This window comes from Cavia porcellus, unplaced genomic scaffold, assembly GCF_034190915.1.
Source record: "Cavia porcellus strain 051 isolate PalLab524CR breed Dunkin Hartley unplaced genomic scaffold, mCavPor4.1 scaffold_13, whole genome shotgun sequence".
NCBI classification, from domain to species: Eukaryota; Metazoa; Chordata; class Mammalia; order Rodentia; family Caviidae; genus Cavia; species Cavia porcellus.
The window spans coordinates 34,337,323-34,354,391 of NW_026947496.1; positions in this window are offsets into that span (position 1 = coordinate 34,337,323).

A 17,069-nucleotide genomic window follows, 5' to 3' on the forward strand; every position below is an offset into this window, starting at 1 on the left:
TTTGTGACTTGAACAATTATTTCTAAGATGGCAATATGTAATCCATTAACTAGTGATTTCCTACTGCGCATTTTTTTGTTCTGTGAACCTGTATAGCTTGTGCCCCTTCACTGTTTTTTTTTCTTTCTTTTCTTTTCTCCTTAAATAAAAATTAAAAAAAAAAAAAAAAAAAAGAAGCAGCAGCAAAAAAAAAAAAAAAAAAAAAAGAAAGCTAGTGTTTGCTGAGTGCTTTTTATGTGTAATCTCATTCAGTCTTCCTAATGTCCCTATGAGAAGGGAGCTATTAATATCTCTAATTTGCATATGAGACACAGAAAACATAGAGATGAAGTGAGTCATCCGGGCCACCCAGCCCTGTGGGGTGCAGATGGATCACCTTTACCAGGCTTTGCTGCAGGGCCTGTGTGAGTATCTGCACGTCACTGGGTAGTTTCCACGGGGGATTCTCTCAAAATCCAAAGAAACAGTCATAAAATTACAGATTTCCAGGGTCCACACCTGCAGATTTTAATTGAGCAAGCTGTGGGAAGCTGAGGGGGCTGCAAGCACTGGGGGCTGGGGGGTGATGGAGGATCAACATTTGGGGGGTGTTCACACGCAGCCCCTCCAGCCTGCACACTTGTTAGAGAGTGCTCGTGATCACAGTGCTCCTTCCTACTAGGCCAGCTTGGCTTCAGAAGCCGCAGGCAGGCAGTGTCCATCAATCAGTTGGAGGTGGCTTCGAGACAAGACCAATTTGTCATCCTCTGGCTAGAGTATCTAGAAAGAGTACTAAAGATGTTAAGCTTCATCATAGGCCACTAATTCAGCACAGGAGGAGACTTATGGGTACTTCTCTGCCTCAGGTTTCACTCCACTGTGTTGTAAGGAGGGATGATCATTGAACTTTTCATATTCAGCTTGCGGAGTGTGGAAGCTTATCTCTGAATTAGCCCATTAGTTAAGGTAATGCTATTTGCAGTAACACTTTGTAACACTGAACTGTTAGGGAAACTGTTCTGTGGTTAATTTTTTTTTAAGGCACTCAACTGATTGGCTTCTACCCCATGAATCAGATCTGCTTGTATGTGTTGGACCAATTAGTCAGCACCGCTCCAGACACTGAGGCAATCAGGTTCTGTCAGTGGCAAGGTTGGGGGAAGGGGTTCTGTTCTACCCAGACCTCCCAGGACCAGGCTGGCAGACCGGGCAGACAGACTCTGCTATCCTTGAATGTGTGTCTTCCAAGATCTCTGCGAGTGTTGACAGTCAGCAGCAGGCTGTGGGGACAGTGGAAGACAGTGCAGGTCTGTCCAGGAAGTTTAACAGGTCACTAGCAGAAGGCCCCTTGGCCAGCATACACACCTGTGGCCAGAGCTCAGTCACACAGCTGCACTCAGCTGCATAGAAACTGGGAATGGGGCTTGGCTGGTCCAGCAGGCTTTGGGGAGCAGCCAGCAGGGTTAGTTGCCTTTGAGGTGGGGTGGGGGTTTGTGGGGGCACTGGAGACAGAGCAATTGGGCACCGTAGAATCCAAAGCAGGTTGGTATGTGGTCTTGGAACTCCTAAGTTCTCACAAATCAACTTGTTCATTTTTTAAATATAAAATTATTTTTAAACAAAAAATAAATACTTTCATATTTCACCATCATTTTAATAATCCTTTATTATTTTTTGAGTTCTGGGGTTTCCTTCATAATTGAGCGATCTCATAAATTTTTGGAGTGCTTTACATTTCTGACATTAGTGAGGCCTGTCTGGCCCACCTCACGGTTTTGTTCTTTTGCTGTTTGTCTCCTAAGCAGCTGTCAGACTCTAAGGGAAATCTGCCCTGCCTTCTCTCCATTCTAAAACAAAGACTGAAGGAATAACTGAAAGTTTCTGGGCTCCTAGCAGAAACATTAATGTGGGTCCTTTTTCTTGGATGTAGATGTCCCTAGCGCAGAAAGTGACAGCTTTTTGGTGGAGCTGGCTGTACACTGAGCCTCCTTTTATCTCATGGCTCCCATCACACAAAGAGAACTTTGCAGGGTACAGTGAAGTACTGGGGAAATGCTTCCTGATGCTCAGCAAATATCTGTTAATGCCCAAGTCACAAGTCACCACTGGAGAGCAGACAGGACTGGGGCTGCGTGGGGCTTTATACCTTGGATAAGAATCCATATGTTTAAGCTCAGAGTGAACATGTGCCTCCATGTGCTCACCTTCTACCCCCACCCACTGAAGGCACTTGCAGGGTTATGCTTGAAACAAACCCTACATGCTTGCCAGCTTTCGCTGTGCAGTGACTCAGTTTCCCTACTGATAAAATGCAATACAACTACAGTTCTAAACTTGCCTGTAAAACACATTGAGTGCCTTGAAATAAAGGTGGCATTTAGTGTGAGTTCAAAGAGTTATGTAATTATTTTATGGCCCCTTTTATTCCTGAGATTTTTCTGTTTGCTCAGTTTACAAACCCAACCAGAGCCATAAAACTGCTTTTATGCAAGCGCCTTTCACATACATCTCTTCCCAAGTGCGTATCACCTTTGCTGTGCAAAGTGCTCAGGCGGATAGGGTGGAGACCACAGAACACAATAATTGCAATAGCAAGTTCTGCCTAACTGAAGCCATTTCTATCCATGTTACTGACTTTGGGCTGTCAGCCATCCACATGGCCAGCTTCCGCCCTGTGCCTTAGTTTTACCTTGTAAATGGGGGAATCTAAGTTAGGATAATCCCAAACACCAAATGGAACATGTTTCTTGATCCCTTGTTCTTTTTTTTGGTACCAGGAATTGAGACCCCTTGTTCTTACAGATCCAGAGCTTCTGCTATGCCAGCATTCCTTTCAACCACCCATAACCTGAAGCCACAGGATTACAGAAGCCTCAAGTGGCCCTGGAGGGGCTCTGGTGCAACCTCCCATCAAGAGGGAATCCTTTTAATGGTATCCCAGCTTGGAAATGGCATGTACACAGCCTTTGCCAGCAGACACAGGTTCCCATCCCCACTTTGAGAGGCATGCCTCTCTACATCAGTGAATCAGTTTGTAAACTGTTTTTTTTTAAGTGAACAGAAGTATTGACTGTGTTTGGGTGAGTCCCACTTAGCACATGCTCCCCACACTGGCTGTGGAAGCCAGAAGTGAGAGGAAGCTCTATTGTCTTCAGCCTTTTTTGGCTACTGAACAGAATGGAAAAAGTTGAGGACCTAAGAGGGCATTTTTGTTCTGGTTCTTTCTGAATTCTGTTTCAAAGCAAGTGGCAGCCCATTGATATGAGTTGTAATTTGAGGTTAATTTGGGGTGGGGGCTTATATCTTCCAGGATTGTACCTGTCAATGCTTTTAGTCAAGAAAGGGCCCTCATCACAAGAGAAGCCTTTCAGGAATCCATCTGCACCAGCAGGAGTTCCAAGTGCGTAGTCCAGCCCCCAAATCCACCAAGTGGACACGGTATCCAAGTGCTACTCAACAAATCCTGCTGCATTAACTCAGCTGCTAGGTAAGGAAACCCATCAGACTCTGAGCTTGAAAAGCTTATAAACTCTTACGGAGATGGGAAGTTTCACCTGGACAAGATCACTGTACAGCTCACCCTTTAGGAAGTCTCATCTTGGAACCCTGGAGAAGTACAGTGGGGACTTTGAACCCCAGACCTCCTCCATCCACTGGTCTTCAGGTATTGTCCTCTCCATGCAGTGACTTCCTTTAGCCTGACCATCATCCTGCCCCAGGACAGTGATAAAAGGAACCTGCAAAAGGTGCAAGCCCTCAAGCCATCAGCCTGTGTTGGAAAGGAGGCACAGCCAGGAACAGTGGTTCTGCAGCCAGATAGTGGCAACCAGGCCCTGGGGCTGGTGGTTGGATGTTTTCTAGGAGGCTGCCAATTTTATGGAATAAATAAGTGAGTGAGTAAATTAATCTGGAAAACACTTTATATCTATACATGGTCCCAAAATATCACCCAGTCCCATCTCACTCCTCTCTTCTGTGGATTTAGGAAGGAGATTTCTAAAACCACTTGCATCTGTGAGCACTGAATATACGCTCAGACCTTTTTCCTGAAAGAGGTTGCATGAGGCAGAGGATTCTGGAACCACAATCTTGTGGAATTATCTTTCTTAATTTCTCAACAGAGATAGGTGGAAGATTTATTATTATCCATTTCTGTTGACTGGTGTCCAAGGAAATACAGCCGTGAGCATGTTAATGTTGGGTTGTTCCTTTTAATATGCGTCCAAAGCACTTGGGAAGCATTTTATATTCATGGTACCCAAGTGAGGAAAGTAGATATCAAGAATTATTATCCCATTTAATAGATGGAGAGTCTGAGGCCCCTATTTATGAAGCTGTCAGGAATACACCTTGGAGAAGAGTCACATCTCTCTCTGCCTATATAAGTTGGTGAGCTGTCATTCTGCTGCCTCCTATCGTGTGACCTTGGGGCACCTTCACTGAAACTGCCTTGTCCGGGTTAGCGTCCTTGCAGGAGCCAGATGCCGAAAGTGCGTCCAAAGGCACCCTGTGTAAATCCCAGCGAGGAAGCGGGCTTTGCTCTGAGGTGTCTTCCTGGAGCTTGGCTCCATCCATTTGCCTTACACTCGCTCCATGTTTGTGCTTGTGCTGTGGGACCATGTCTAGCACCCCACTGCCCCTATTGAGTCCTATTCCAAAAAGCTATTCAGAGTCTCTGAGCAGTCCCTATGTCTTCAGCCTCCACTCATGAGCACACACACACACACACACACACACACACACACACACGCACACACGTGCACACACACACCTGCCTCTCCTCAGCCTTCCTCAGCCATGCCCACAGCTATATCCATGGCTGCGCTCCGATCACCAAAGCCACCTTGCTTTAAGAAAACAGGCCTTCTGGCCTGCGTGACGCTGCTGGCGGAACTGGTAGGCTGTCCCAACCCAGATCCCAGAGCCTGACGGTGGCCGGGTGGGGAGACGCGTAGGCTGCCTGGTCCGTAACTCCCTGGTGCGCAGCGGTGAGCAGGAACACCTAACTGGCGCAATTCGATCAGGCTGTGGCTGACTGGGAGAGAAGCTGGGCCTCTTATATAAGCTTGCATATATAAGGAACAGAGAAGAAGAGGCAGCATGGGAAGAGGCAGCAACAAGAAAGGCTCCTCGGCCCCCAATTCTGAGAAACAGGCAATAGCAGACACCGCACCAATATACATAAGGCACCATATAGAGAGCCTCATAGACCAATTCAGGAATGAAGTTATCAACGACCTGAAGCTAGAAGTATGCAGAATAGTTAGAGAAATGCTAAGTACCACCCAAGAAAAAACAGGCGGTGGAATGGAAGAACAGAAAAAAAGGGGAGAATTGTTTGATGGAGAAAACAGAGAAACCATAGAATACGTGAAGCAGGTTCAAAGGGACTACCAAGATACCAAGAAGTCTATAGAAGACTGGCATAACAGCTTGAAAGAAACTAAGGACAGACTATCTGAACTGGAGGGCAGACTTGTAATATGGGAGAATGAAATGAAAAACTTCTTAAAAATAACAAAGAAACAAATAGCAATAATACAAAGACAAGAAGATGATAAGAGGATCCATAACTTAAGGATTAAGAACATAAAAGAAGTAGGGACACAAACAAGTGAACTACAAAAGCTACTCACAGAAATAATCCAGGAGAATTTTCCTAATTTAGCAAAAGGTAAAGATACTCAGATGTATGAGGCATACAGGACCCCAGCTACCTACAACCCAAACAGAGCAACACCCAGGCATATAATAATAAAAATTCCAGAAATTCAATACAAGAACAGAATATTAAAAGCTGTCAGAGACAAGAAACAGACCACTTACAAGGGAACACCCATCAGAATTACAGCAGATTTCTCGGCACAAACCATCAAATCACGAAGAGCGTGGGGGGAAATAATTCAAGCTTTGAAAGATAATAATCTCCAGCCAAGATTGAGATATCCTGCACAGCTGTCCCTGGAAATTGATGGAAAAACAAGGTGCTTCCAGGATAAAGAGGAACTGGGGGAATTTGCAACCACCAATTCAACTCTACAGAGAGTATTGCAGGATATTCTAAAAAAAGAAAAATACAAAGAATCTAGAAATAATGGCAGAGAGGCCACAACGAATGGAGCAGAGAACAAAATGAAGAAGACAAACTGACAGCTACTGACAGAAAAAGAGCTCAACAGAAATGAGGCAGAGAAGATTGGATGATAGGAACAGCTATTTTGGAGAAAATGACATCTTAATAGTCTGATTTAGTATCATCTTGTTTTGAAGTCTCATCTAGCTTTTGTCCTTCTGTCTCCAATAATCTAAATAGGTTGTATCTTACTGGATTTTATTATGTACGATAGTATAAGCAAAAACCTTGTAAAGACAAGGAGATTATACAGAAACCATTATTCATTTTCTGTTAGTCGATTCTAAATACTCTGTAATGCTGTCATTCTCTTGAATGGTTTTACATTGTTTTGATATACTTAATGCTACAGTATACGAAGTTGTACTCAAGGATTTCAAAGAAAGACAATATGGTACCTACTTTTAGGTTAGGATTATCTGGTGGTGAAACACTATTCTGCTTAAATGGTTATGTTTTGCTCTGCGCTGTTTCGTTGTTATGCCCTCTTTTATCTCAATCTCCACTCCATTATTTACTTTTTTATCTTTATCCTTTTAATTAAAGGAAAAAAATAGCAGGATATATTATAGTAACCCACTTTGACTTTTCATTACCTTGATTTAAAGCCCTGTATTACTCTCACCATCTGGTTTTTAACTGATGTTCCCCTATTCTGTTTTGCTGGATAGTATCAGGTTCGAAAGTTTAGGCATCAGCTGTGAAGATAATGAGATTCATTATGACGCCCATTCTTGTTGACTTTTATCTACTTTTGAAGACCTACAATGTCTCCAATGTTTTGGTTTTGTTGGTTTTATTCTTTACTGTTTTGTTCAATTGTATTATAACTAACGATATAGGCAATTCTATTAGAGATAGCGGGAGGCATTATGGTAACCATTGTTGATCACCTTGTATTATGTTTTTACATTATCTATTATGTCCACCCTTTTGACTTGACCGATTCTGTTCTGTTATGTCACATTTGGTTTTACTCTCTTCCAAAAAAGTAATAAGAACCGTGGGAGCAATGAAACCCAAAATGTGTAATAGTCATGGTACAAAAGAGAGGAAAAGAAAGTGCTCCAAACTATATAACTGCGTGTATATTTAAGTGTATAAGATAGAAAATGATATCACAGAGTTTTATTGGATCAATGAACAGAACTGTTTGCAGTATCATTGATGGAATGTCCACTTTACAAGCTTTAATTTTGTGACTTGAACAATTATTTCTAAGATGACAATATGTAATCCATTAACTAGTGATTTCCTACTGTTCATTTTTTTTCTGTAAATCTGTATAACTTGTACCCTTTCCCTGCTTTTTTTTTTCTTTTCTCCTTAAATAAAATTTAAAAAAAAAAAAAAAAAAAAAAGAAAACAGGCCTTGAGCTCTCCCCTATGACTCCAGGCTCTTCACCCCGTTGCCTCTTGCTGGGACTCTTTCTGACTATACTCACCTACTCTCCCTAGGCGTATGGTTCACTACTTTGGTACTGGGTCCCTGAACATGGGATCCTCCTGCATCTGCTTGGTTCTTTTTTGATATCACACCAATCTCCAGCCTTGGCTATCCATGCTCATGGTTTCCACAAATATCTACAATTAGGCACATGTCCTGAGCATCAAACTTGAATGTCCAATTCCCCAGTGGGCAGATAGCACCAAAGAGATATCTTTTAACCACCTAAAACTCCATGTACTGATACATAAATCATATTTCTCTCCCCAGACGTGTTCCTCTTCCCTGTTCCTTTCCTCAAAATGATGGTATGAGTGCTTACCCAGGGAGTGCTCACCTCTGAGACATGGCTCGCCTGCAGCCGTGGCCCCTCCTCCACCAGCTGCCATGATCTCGGTGCACTCATCTTTCCTTTCCCCATGGCCTCCTCCCTTGTCGAGATGCTCAGTCGCCCTTGCTGGTGTCTCACCCAACTCTTTCCAACTGGCCTCTCTGTACATGCAGCGCCCCTCCCCCCCAAAAAAAACTGCACCAAGAGAAATACTTCTAAAACACAAATCAGATCCTTTTCCTGCTTAAAACCAAGCAGCAGCTCTCCACTGCCATCAGGATAATTCAGATGTGGGCAAGCCCCAGTTACCTGTGTCCTTGGCAGCCCTGCATCTCCCACCATCTAGTCCCCACTCTGCATCTCTAGTCCATGAGTCACTCCACACCTGAAACTCAATGCATGCCACTCCCTCTGTCCAAATTGCTGCCCCTGCCCCCTGCCCAGGCTTGGCCATCGTCCCACTCTCCCTCACATCTCAGTTCAAAGCCATCTGCTGCAGAAAGCCTTCCCCAACCCTGAAATCCAGGTTAGAGCCCTGTCTGGGCTCCTGTGTAATCCCCTACCCCACCTCTCTTCACCTTCCTCACCATTCCACTGGCTTCCTAGGAGAGGGAATTTGAGATTTTCCCTATCTGATCCTCCTGTCTCACCTGGCTCACTGGGCTCCTTATGAGAACAGGAAGCCTGTATGCAGCAGGACCCCTTACCAGGCTCCCCACTTCTGGAGTATGCGAATCTTTATGCCCTCTCCCCCGCCATACCTCTTCTGCTCCAGTACACGCTCTGGCCTTCCTTGGCCTCCCTCCCTCCCTCTGATATTCAGTCCTCAGGCCCACATAGGTCAAGTACCACTAGGACAATGACTCTGGCTTCCCTCATCCCTGCCACCTTGTGACCTCACAGTGCCTTGCCTGACCTACCCAATGCAGCTTTCCCTGAGTTACTCCATCTGGGTACAAGTGATAAGGTGGAATGACTTGGTACCTTGTCTGTATGAGTAAACAACCTTCATAAAGGAATGATCCAAGTCCCTCTCACCTAAGACAAATAAAAGGGAAAACTCCTTGAACTATGGCATGGCACAGGGGCCTGTCACCTTATCATAGACCACCAGGCATACACATCTTAGCCTGTGCCCAGGAGGCCTCCGGGGACAAACTCCCAATTGTCCCTGACTCCGCTCTGCAAGATTCTTCCCTGCCATTTGATACTGCCCACCCCAAAGCCACCCTGACCCTGAACTTTGACATCATGTTATGGGTAACCCAATAGTCAACCACCTGCAGTGACCTGCTTCTGCATTGGCTTTTTACCTCCTATAAATTCTTCACCCTTCTAGAACCTAAACATTGTCGTTTGATGTATGGTTTGAGCACTAAGGTGGTTAAATGACGTTAAAAATTAAAATTGGAATGTAACAAAGCACTGGGGATTGCCATGGTCTTGGCTCCCAGTAAAACCAGAAAGAGAGGAATAAAGCTGATGAAATGGATGTCACTTGTGAATCAACTGATAATCGATAAATCCTGGCACCACGGAAAGACATGAATGTGCTGGCTCATCTTACTGGCTCAGCTTGCCCACAGTACTCTTCTCCTGTCCCCCTTCTTGGACCCACTTTGACAACCTCACTTCCCTCGGAGTGCTATTCCCAGTACCAAAGACCAGGGTGCCAGGGTGTACACACAGCCAGGTGTCAGGCTCCTCACGGGCAGCCTGCACCTATCTGCCTGAATGTCCCTGCCTGATACATTTCCACCATCCTTTCTCTCTCTGTTCTGCCTCACTGTTTCTTCCGGACTGAAGCCTTCCCCAGGAGGTCTGCGCCTGCCTCAGCACTGCACTGTGCCCTCTCTCTTTGAATTTATCTGTTTCTGTTGCATTTCCCACACTTGCAATAGGTGTTTTATCTCTATGAGGACCTGGAAACTCCTCAGAAGCAAGTTCTGGCCTTCATGCCCCCCAAAAGTACAGTCATACATTGGCACTCATCATTGATTGGTTCTAGGAAGTGTGACAAATATGAAAAACAAGTTCCAAACAAATGGTTTGGGCTGGAAAGCATAAGGAGTCACAAGGCAATGGCACCAACGACAAAACCACAAGTTCTAGCTTGTGCATCGAATATCAAACAACCAGGACCAGGACCAAATCTTCTTGTCAAGATCTGTCAATGACCAACCTCACAGTTTCAAAGCAACCCAGTACCAACATATGACAACAATGTAATTAGAAATAATTCATGAGTGTTTCCTAGAACTTTCACATTTTAGTTGGCTAATATTAGCCATTTAGTGGACTAATATATGGCTTTCAGTTTAGTGGTATCACTACTGGCTTTGTTGCCACCCATGATTAGCACTTAAATTACACAAAAGTAGAAAGCAGTCTCAAGGAAGATTTTGTGGTCCTGTGCCATCTGTAAGCTACCATAAGACTGACACCAGCTTTGGGCACTGAAATGTTTTTTTCTTGTTAAAACCCAAGGATTCCTGGGTTTGATTTCTGAAGCCAGTGACCACGGAGGTCTGGCTATAGTTCTCACTGCTCAACCCACATGGAGAATGCACGCATTCCACGTGCCTGATGGGTTCCCTCCAACTCAGCTGCCCACCAGATGTGGCCCCACAGAGTATGGAACTGTCTATACGGAGCAGGAGTTTGACCCCTAAGGCTGGGACTGGTTGCAGGGAACGGAACTTTCTGCCAGTTCTTCAGGGTAAGAACTAGTCACTCCCTCCTTCAGGCTACCCTGAGGCCCGGTAGAGTGACAAGAGGCAGGGTGAGCATGGCTGGGCCAGAGCTGGCTAAGGGAGCCCGGAGGAGACAGAGTCCATGTCTCTCCCTTGGTGCTAACCTCCTGACCGCCACCCTCATTTCCTTTAGTAAGACATGCCTGGGCACCCTCTGCTCCCCAAAGAGACTGAAGAACCAATGAGTCCCACAGAAGAATGAGTCCTACAGGCTCTGCTCTGGGAGGCTGGGGCAAAAAGGTCAATAAAACTGGCTTTATTTGCAATGTTCCTATGCTTGTGATTTTGTTACTCTTTCTCTATTTCCTTAAAACAGTAAAACCAGGAAAAGGAGAAAAAGTAAAGCCAAAATCAAACAGCCTACAAAGTCCAGCTCTGAACACATATGAACTTTAAGGCCACGCTCCCCTCCGCTCCCTCTCTCCCTCTTCCCTCTCCTCCCCCTCTCTCCAGGTTCACCTGGCCGACCTCTCCAGCTGGTGGAGTCCTCTCCCATATTCAAGGATTTCTACACTAATTTTTTATGGCATTTTCCTGGTTTAATGGTTAACGTTCATCTTCTACACTCCCCCCCCCCTTATCAAAGAGTGCTTTGAATAACGATTAACTTTCTGGTTAACAGAAAGTAGCACGTTAATCATCTACAAATCCTGGGGTAAGAAATTTATTCTTTGTAACCTTCTCCCAAAGGCAGGAACACCCCTCCCCGCCACCTCTCCAGCTGACCTTCAACCACACCTGGGTCCAGAAGTTTGCAAAACCCCTCCAGTAATCATGTTACAAGGGCCTATTAGTCAACCAAGGTCATAAACCACCGAACAGTGGTGACGCTGGCGCTCTTTGCTTTCCAATGTGGCCACACTCGCTCCAGGACCCTATAAAGAGATCAGGCTGCACTTCTTTTCTAAAATTAAAAAAAAAAATGTTTTGTGAGCCAAGAAGACTAATCTACAGTACATTCTCTGTTGCTGGGAGACACGGAGTGACTGCACACACTGTTCTTTCTTGGAGCCATAGTTGAAAATACTCCTGAGCCAGACACACATGTGGTGTCATCCTGAATGCCCTTTGCTGCAGGCTAGGGCATCTAACTAGGAAACCTCTCCCTGAGTGGCAGGCTTAGCGGCCAGGATCTGTGGCCAGCAGGGAGTGGCTCTGGACACAGTGATTCCGAGGTTCTGGCAGCAGGGAGGTGACCTCCTTCTGAAATAGGGTGCCTTTCCAAGGAGGAGGAGGAGGAGGAAAGGCTGGAGGGAGGTCCCGCTGGGCCCTCTCCCACACAGAGCAGCAACACTGGCCCAGGGGATGTGCAGACTGTGCACCCACCCTCTTCCCCGAGGCCGGTGTGTGGAGGGAAGTTGGGAAAAGCAGGCTTTTGTCCAAATCCCTGCTGGGTTTGGCTTGCTCTCCCTTGCCCTTGGAGAAGGCAGGGTAGAGGCAGGGCAGGAAGAGGCCGTTCTTCAGAAGGGACGTCAGGCACCTCAGACTTATTAGGAAAGATGTTGCCGGGGTCTTGGCAAACACTCCCCACCTTCATCGTCCCGTGTGGCTGGTTCTTGTCACCCTGGCCTCCTCCCCGCAGGCTCTTGAGCCCAGCTGCCCCACATCCAAACATTTCCACATTAGGCAGCCACATGCCTCTCTGGGTGGAGGGGCTGACCTGGGGTGGCCTCACAGACTCCCCACCTCCCCCAAGGTGCACACACTATTTTCTGGGTCAGCCTTGTGATCTGGTGCCCAGGCACTTGGCAAAATTTAGCAAGCTCTCCTCAGGGCTCTGTTCCACAGCTCTCTATTTACACTGACACCCTGGGGAGCACACAGGAGAAGCCCTACTCCTGCCCCAGCTAGAGCGCCCCTTTGGAAGAGGTAGGTAACTGTGCCTCTATTTCATCCTTAGCTTTCTCCTTGAAAGCTAGCCTGACCTCTGTTTTTGAACCCAAAAGCTGGAGCAGAGGTGACTGTTTATTATACACCCTGCATCTAGACCTGGGCAGCCAGACAAGGCAGTCACCTGCCCATGTGGCTGTGGAACAATCAAACAGCAGCCGCCCCAGGAGGAGCTAAGCTGTGTGACCTGCATACTGTTTTGAAGGCCCAGTAAAAAAGAATGGGAGCTATCTCGCATCTTGAAGTGATAATATTTTTAGACAAAGTGGGCTAAATAAAATGTTATTAAAGGTAATCGCACCTGTTTCTTTCAACTTTTTTTTTTAAATGGGGCTCCTAAAACTTGCCATATTTGTGGCTCACACTGCATTTTGGTTGGACAGAACCTACAGTGGGTGGCTCCCTCTTGCCTCCTGGGATCACTCTGAACAGGTCCTCAGCACCTGTGCCTACCTGCCCCACCAGGGGCTGCAGGCTTCTGTACCTGCTGCCTCTGCTCCTTCCTCCCTTCCTCCCGGGGCTCCTGCCTACTGTTCTGGACCTGGCCTGCAGGTTCCTGTCTACAAAGTGTTCTTGACCATGTGCTACTAGGTGTTTTTGGTCTGCTTAGCTACCTCTGGGCTGTGTTGTCACTGAGGGTCATGTTTGTGTCCAGATCAGAGAGCACAGGAGCATGAACGTGCTCGTCCTCACGTGGGCACATGGCTCTGAAGGATGGAACAGTCAGAATCCAGTCTTATTTATTTTTCCACTGTGGGGGAAATAAATTATTAACTCAAATCAGGATACTTTGGTTGCTGCTATCAGCAAGTGAATGTACCAACCAAGTGCTAGTTAAATTTTTAGGTCAAAGAAAATGTTTCGCAGAAGCTTCATTCATTATATGTGACATGGTTATGGGACACGTACTCTGGGCCAGGTGCTCTTTACAGAGTGTGTCCAACATGCACAGCCATGGACCACATAGGTATACATGAGGAATATTCACACACAGTGCACACACAGAGTTGGTACATTTTGCCCAGGAAGAATACAAATATTTCACTAATAATTTTTATATTGCTTACATGGTAAAGCCATATATTTTAGGACAAATTAGTTAAATATATTATTAAAATTTATCTCATCCATTTCTTTTTAAACATGGCCTTTAGAACACTTAAATAGCACATGTGGTTTGCCATGTTTCTGTTTGTCTGTTTCTATGGGTTTCTTCTGTGACTCTGCCTTGTATATTCTGAGGCACTCAGAGATATGTGTGAGCATTACAACTGGGTTTTCATTGCTTAAGATCTTGGGAAATTTGACTGTGAGTGTTCCTGTCAAATGACAAAACATGCCCAGCTACCTAAGCTCTAATTCTGGTTCCTCTGGCTAGATCTCACTCTGAGTTTCCATCTTGACTTAACTTCTCCAGAAATGGCATGACTGGCCCTCTGGGAAACTCCAGGTTTCTGCAGCGACTTGCCAGGTAGTAATTACAGGTGTGCAAAGACCCTCCTGCTTCATGCACTTAGTCATAATTGGTTACCTTTAGCAGGCACCAGTGGTGTGATGGGAGCTTAGCAGAAGGAGTAAGGACTCAGCAGGGCAGATCACCTTGAAGCCGACCTGTCAGCCAGACTTTACAGCACCTGCCTGTTCCAGCCTGAGGGCCTGCAATTCATTCCTCAGGAAAGTGAGCTGCAGATTCTGTCTCCTGGCTACAGTTCACATTTCTCCCTTGCTCTCTCAAGTGATGGAAGACTGAATGGAAGCATCCATAAAGCAAGGGAATGCTTTCCACCTGGACTGTACCCCTTCAAGCTGCCTCTGAGGATTTGTCTTTTAACACTTGCGTATATTTATGCAGATATGTATAAACATTAAAATCTCATAATTTACTCGCTCTTTGGACTAGAGACAGCATTGTGTCTGGAGTAGGGACCCTGGGCTGAGGGCAGTGGGAAGAATCTGGATAAATCAAGTGTCCCTACCCATTACCATAAACTGGCCACCTGGGATGCCCACCCAACATGCTGAACATCAGTAGGAGGAAGAGAAGAAACATTTATTAAAGAAGACAGAAAATTAGGGCCTTTCCATTAAGGTCAGAAGATTTTTGAGGTTGGATCAGCTGGCCAGGTGCATGACCAATTTTCTTGGCTCTTTGGAAGCACAAAAAGTGTCTGAAAAATAATGGAGCCTTTAATATTGTAAATAAAAACCCATTTATCTTGGGGGTTTGAAAAGAGCATTGGCAATGGAAAATTTCTGATGAGACGCATTTCTTCTCTCCTGCATGTCTCAAGTGCCTGTTGGGACTGTCTCCCTGTGAAGGTACTCACACTTGCAAAGCTGTTTTCAAGGTGGGGAGATGAAAATAAAGTCTGTGAGATATATTTCTGGGAGGGCTGAAAACAGGAAGCTAATTGGAGCCATGGCCTGTGGGACATGGATGCTGATTCTGGAGGATGTTTGCTTATTTGCACTGCAAGCAAAGCATCCCATCTCCACCCCGGCCAAGAGCTCCATGCCCTGCTAATGTCCCGTGGAAACCAAGGTTTCTTTGGGACTAAGCAGGACTGGGTTATTTTCTCAGCTTAGGTTGTTTTTATATGGTTACCCTAGAACTCTTTTCTGTTTTGGGATATTTTTATATTTTTTTATTTAAAAAAAAACCCCAGAACATCTTGACTCTGAAAAGGCACATTCAGCCAGGTAAGGTGCCAAGAGCATGAACAAGGCTGTCTCAGTAGTTCATGCGTCAACAGTCTAGGTCTCCAGTGTGTGAAGAAGGTCTGAGGACAGAAGGAAGAGCAAGTCAGCCCTGAACCTCTGCTGTTTAAATACCTGAGTCCGCTGCCCAGCCTCTGTGGCTCTAAATAGAGGTGCTCATTTTGTAGAGTGCAAGCGTGCCCATTATAGGATGAGAAAGTATTTTGGAGTGCACATGAGAGAGAGGTGGAATGAACGAGGTGGGGACATTTGATTGCAGAGAGGTGTCTCCAGTTCTAGGGGCAATGTCAACATCTCCCTTCATGGCCTTGTGTAGCTCCCATGGTTGCTAGGAACTATGACTATAGTTCCTGGATGAGTCACTGAGCTGTGTTGGTGTTATCTTATAGGAGGAGGAGTAGAGATATTCTAAACAGTCCATCATTTTTAGAAGGTGCACGCTCCAGCTATTGTACACTGTCTGACTGCCCAGAGAAATAGAAAAGGTACTACAGAAGGCACTGCACATAGCTAGGAAAACTTTTATGTTGGTGCAACCTTGGTTGGTGCCTCACCTCCATATACCTGGTTCTTCTGCATTTCCCCATGTCCACCCAGCTACAGATCTCACCACTATTCTTGACTGGGTTGTCTCTGCTTCTTCTTCACAGGGTAGGAACAGTCTTCAGGAGACAGTACCAGCCTGAGTCACAAGCCTGGAAACACTCTGTGTGGGAGCATTAGAAACCCTCTCCCTCTCATGTGGGGATGTGAAGGCTGAGACTCAGAGAGGTTAGGTGACTCACTGCCATCATTGAGCCAATCAGTGGCAAAGCTAGGGCTGTCACTTGGAAGCCCACTCTCCAGTACTTCCTTCTAAAAGACGGTCCCCTGGCCACTCTCCAAGAGCAGCAGAGGAAAGTGGTCTTGAGAAGCTTGGTTTTGAGGCTAATTCATTCAGACATGTTTGGAATCTGTAGTGAGTCACTGAGTGACTTTCCAGATCTACCTCCATGTTTCCTGGAGCCTCTGCCTGTGACCCGGGCCATTGCACTTGCTAAGACGCTAGGGACATTGCTTGGTTCTGCATTCCAGTCCAATGGCCATGCAATTCCATCCTTGAGCTGGCTGCCCTGAGTGCTAGCCATTTAGGAATTCTTTGAGTCAGTTAACTATACTAGTTTGAAAGAGGCTATGGTGGGCATATTTACACCACAGAAATTGATAAGTACTTCACATCGGGGCTTAATTTCTCTCCATCTATTCTAGGAAGAGCCCAGGGCAGAGAGACACTCTTAGGTAGAAATTTCTCTAGCAGTTAAAAAATGAAGGGTGATCCTATCATCAAAAAAGGAGACAATCAAATTTTTGAAAAATTGCTGCCTGCCACATGAAAAGCAAGTGTCCTATGGTATCTTACACCAGGCTCTGGTGAGCTTCAGAAGACATGGCTACCCAACTAAGGTAATGCATCAAGCTTTGAACAGGGTGCTAAGAGACATCCTAGAACAGCTTCCCCAGGGTCCTCAGGATCCTGTGACCGGGTGTGCCACTCTGTGGTGAAAGAGAAGCCTCCAAGAGTGGGAGTGTAGAGTGGTACAACCACTGTGGAATCTGTGTGGAGATTCCTCAAAAAACTAGGATTAGAAGTCCCATTTAACCCAGCTATTCTTCTTCGGGGTATTTTCCTGGAAAAACTGAAAATGCCATGCCACAGTGATACATGTGTATCCATAGCAGCACAATTTGTAATAGGCAAATCTTGGAAACAACCAAGTGCCCATCAAGTACAGAATGGATAAAAAAAGATGTGGCATTTTTGTGCAATGGAATATTACG